This window comes from Palaemon carinicauda, chromosome 36, assembly GCF_036898095.1.
Source record: "Palaemon carinicauda isolate YSFRI2023 chromosome 36, ASM3689809v2, whole genome shotgun sequence".
Classification (NCBI taxonomy): Eukaryota; Metazoa; Arthropoda; class Malacostraca; order Decapoda; family Palaemonidae; genus Palaemon; species Palaemon carinicauda.
The window spans coordinates 21,513,563-21,518,562 of NC_090760.1; the positions used below are offsets into that span (position 1 = coordinate 21,513,563).

Genomic DNA, 5,000 nt, shown 5'->3' on the forward strand with positions numbered 1-5,000 from the left:
ATTACTGCACTATAATTGTTCAGGGGCTACTTTCCCCTTGGTAAGGGTAGACTACTCTCTAACTATGGTAAACAGCTCTTTTAAGAAAAGGACACTCCAAACTCAAACCATTGTCCTCTAGTCTTAAGTAGTGACATAACCTCTTAACCATGGCCTTCCAATGTTTCTTGCATGGGGGTACACTCGGGCACACTTCTTTTTTCTTATTTCCTTTACCTTACTGGGATATTTTCCTTGTTGGAGCCCTTAAGCTTATAGCATCATGCTTATCCAACAAGGGTTGTAGCTTAGCTAGTAAATATACTACTACTACATAATAATAATAATAATATTAATAATAATAATAATAATAATAATAATAATAATAACTAGCGGAACCCGTGTAAATTACACTAAATGATATTTTAAATACTAATTATCTTGTTCCTAACCTATACATGTTTGAATAAAATGTGACTTTATATTTATTTTAAAAAATGAGCAATACATGAAACAATTTACAAAACTTCTTTATATACAATATTTCTAGTGAAGGTAGTTCCTTTTCTCTGGCCATGAGTAGAATTATTCTGAGGACAAATTTTCACTCTTACACTGTTCATAGACCTTGCTCTTGAGAAGGCTACATGAAGCTGTCCATGAGTAAAGCAAGGTTGTGGTAGGTAGATCCCAACCTTATCGAAAGTCTGTCCTTGAGCTTTATTAATGGTCATTGAATATGATAGGCGGACGGGAAATTGAGTAATGTCTAGGAAGATTTGAAGCAAAGGGTGATCAGAATTATGAGAAATCTTTTACAATAAGAACGGATTAGTCGTTAAACGAAAAGGTCCGAAATTAATTTTATAATCTAGGTTATGGAAATTGATAGAATTCAAGTTTTTGTCTAAAATTTAAAAAAAGGAGTCAGGTGCTAAGGACAATATATGGAAAACTATATAAGATTTGCTTTGGTTAAGTAATCAAAGCCTAATGTGAATTTGTAAGAGTATACCATGAAATTATTTCCGTTTTCTTTAAAGCGTGACACAAGAGTATACCATGAAATTATTTCCGTTTTCTTTAAGGCGTGACACACAAAATAAATAACAGACACGCTATCGTATTAATATATAGATACTGAACCATGGAGTTAGCAATTTAATACCCAAAGTACGTTACGTACTGGAGTTTAATGTACACCTTCATTTAGTATAATTTCGTAGAAGACAGTAGCGAGATTTCATTTGTCCGGAGGTAAACGGTGGGAGGTTAAAAGAAATAATATATAAAACGTATATATATATATATATAGATATATATATATATATGTATATATATGTGTATATGTATACATATATAAATATATATATATATATATATATATATATATATATATATATATATATATATATATACAGACATATATATATATATATATATATATATATATATATATATATACAGACATATATATATATATATATATATATATATATATATATATATATACTGTATATTATACCTTTCTGAGTGGTGAAACTTTAACGTGGTGAAAGGTTTGTGTATCGCCATGGTCAACAAAGCTTTACTAATCAGGGCCACCCTTAATAGGTTGGTTTGCTGTGAGCGTACAGACTAAATTTTCCTACCATCACTAATTTTCAGTGCCCAGCGTGGTCATGAAAAAGGCCAAACCCAAGACATGAGTAAAGAAATGTTTGAGGTCTTTGTCATGCAGTGGACTAGAATATATATATATATATATATATATATATATATATATATATATATATATATATATATATATACACATATATAATATATATTATATATATACATATATATTATATATATATATATATATGAGTAAAGAAATGTTTGAGGTCTTTGTCATGCAGTGGACTAGAATATATATATATATATATATATATATATATATATATATATATATATATATATAATATATATAATATATATTATATATATACATATATTATATATATATATATATATATATATATATATATATATAATATATATATATACATACTTATATATATATATATATATATATATATATATATATATATATATATATATATATATATATATACTGTATATATATAATATTATATATAATATATATATGTATATATGTATGTATATATATATGTATATATATATATATATATATGCATGTATGTATAATTGAAATTTCTATAAATTATTGTTATTGTTGATTATATTATAAATATCTTATAACTAGAAGATATCTTAGGTATAAAAAATCCACACTTATATACGAAAGCTCTAGCATTTTTTATATGTACAAAGTATACAACTGTGGATATTTGATACCCAAAATTATCATCATTGATATCATATTGCAGATCAAGTGGCAACTACAACAAAGAATGCAGAATCATATGTGGAGGAGAAGCGCAAAAGTAAAGAATAAATCATAAATGAGAAAAAAAAATGGGACAAATGGGAATTGTAAATGATTAATCAACAGGTAATCCATGAATCGAAACTAATGTTAATTTTTTCAATTATTCAGCTTTTGGGACAAGTTCGAACTTTTGAACATCCACCGATTCACCTATTTGATTGGAAATATTTCACAATTTCGTCACATCAAAATAAAAATTTTGGAATACTATGTAGTACTGAATATTACAGATTTTGGTCACAGTCAAATAAAAATTTCGGAAAAACTGTGCAGTATTGAACATTATAGAGTTTGGTCGCAGTAAAATAAAAATTTTCGAATAATGTGTAGTATTGTATATTACAGAGTTTGGTAAAAGTAAAATAAAACTTTCGGAAACCTGTGCATTATTGAATATTGCAGAATTTGGTCACAGTAAAAAAAAATATTTTTGAATATTGGGCGGTAATCAATATTACAGAATTTGGTCACAGTAAAATGAAACTTTTGGAATACTGTGCATTATTGAATATTGCAGAATTTGGTCGCAGTAAGAAAAAAAATCGAATATTGGGCAGTAATCAATATTACAGAATTTGGTCGCAGTAAAATAAAACTGTTGGAATACTGTGCAGTATTAAACATTACATAATATGGTCACATTAAAATAAACCTTTTGGAATACTATGCAGTATTGAATATTATATAATTTGGTCACAGTAAAGTAAAACTTTTGGAATATTAGTACTGAGACTTAAGAAAACAAGGCTAGAGTGATTAGAATTAACCGCATAACTCATACTACGTGGCGTGATCTATAGTACGAGAGGATATGAATGCAAATAATGGTCAGAATTGTGAAAAAATCTTATACAGCAACCACAAATAGCTAACTGAACGATTGTGCTAGAGAATAAAAACCAGAATAAGAGTAGAGAATTCAATATATCTTCTCTTTTTCTTTAATTATCTAAAAGGAATCAAAATATATACGGGAAAGGTCCCAAAAATTCTTGAATGACTGACTTCATATAACGATATTCTTTATGTAACCTAGGTAGAGGTTTCTCAAAAGTAAATTTGTAATAAATAATCAAATCTAGATTAATTACAGATTAGATGTATTTAGCTAATGATACATTACCTGTGAAAAGACACAGGTAATGTATACAGATGCCTTCACTATTAATTTAATCATCATTCTAAGAAAATCATTGTATTTTCATAGATGTTTTAAAAGCGCTGCAGGTAAATTGGGGATATTTAATTCAATGTTACCATTTTTAAAATATTTTATTTTTCCTTATTTCATTTCCTTACTGGGGTACTTTACCTGTTGGGTCCCCTGGGCTTAAAGCATCCTGTTTTTCCAACTAGGGTTGTAGCTTGGCAATTGAAAAGGATAAATAAAATAAGTAAATCCATTAAGCAGGGATTGAGAATGTTCGAAAACGTCGCAACAGTGTTGCAATACCCGGGCAATTTTACTGACGAAACTTTCCTAAAATCTAGAAAAACCTTTGCATGAAAAGTTTCTGAATAATAAGAAATTAGGGAAACTTTTAAAAGTTGATATATCTATAAACTGTACTTTAAAGAACGCATTGATGATAAATTCAACCCTAAATAAAATGGGAATATTTATGATATCCATCGCAATCATTGCAATCAAAGTGGAACCATTTTTGAAACAATTAAAACACTATAAATATTATTATAGATAAGGAAACAGCTAGTAGTTCGTCACCAGTTTTATTAGAAAAGTGTAAAAGAATTCCCATATTATGAATTACAATAACAAAAAATAAAGATAAGTTTATTTATTAACAGCACTTGACGAACTACTTGTAAATAAGTGTATTTACACAGTCTTGAACAAGCTGTTATGTAATTTTTATGGTTTACATTTATTGCAATCTTAAATTTGTTTGTTATTTGTCTATTCCTTAGCTATTAGGGATATGACCTCAGTCTGCTGACCACCAAGGTGGTTTTATTAAGCTTTTATTTCTAGCTAATTCACAACTTAAAAGGGATCTTTATGTTTTAAAATTTTGGCAATTTCTCTCCAAAACTTCATGGAAATCAGGTGAATGACGTTGTCCTACAATGCAAGTTTGTTAATGTTGTCAATCCTTGTGTATTGCCAATTATCTTTTCCTTTATTAAGTCCTATCCAAGAAAGCGTTGCTAGAAGTACATTCTCCAAGTGTCCAGCCCTTTCCCATTCTTAAAATGAAAGGCTTCAGCATTGCTAGAGTGCTAAGCATTTTTAATACTACGTATAATGAACGCTTGCTCGTCAGTGACATTCATATTATGGGAGCGGACAGTTAGGTTGTAACTGAGAGGGGAAGTGAATGCAACTAACCTTTATCAAACAGTCACCGAGTTTATATACAGCGAGTTGCGAGCAAGAACGTCACAAAAATTCAAAACATGATAATCCTCGTTCTAGCATGATAACACAGCTTGGTCTATTAACAGTGTAGGAAAGAGCTAGTGATAAGATAAAAAATCAAAACCGTTACGGTCTGGGAGCGTGTACAATACCCGCAGTCCTATCAGTGAATTCCACTGGACCCCT

The 5,000-nt window shown here is 28.7% G+C and overlaps 1 protein-coding gene across 4 annotated transcripts in view; it reads right to left on the reverse strand.

The window, feature by feature from the left end:
* LOC137628802 (lim and transglutaminase domain protein ltd-1-like) overlaps positions 1–5,000 on the reverse strand; it is a 354,545-nt gene that overhangs the window by 242,310 nt on the left and 107,235 nt on the right. The gene's annotated exons all lie outside the window — the stretch shown is intronic.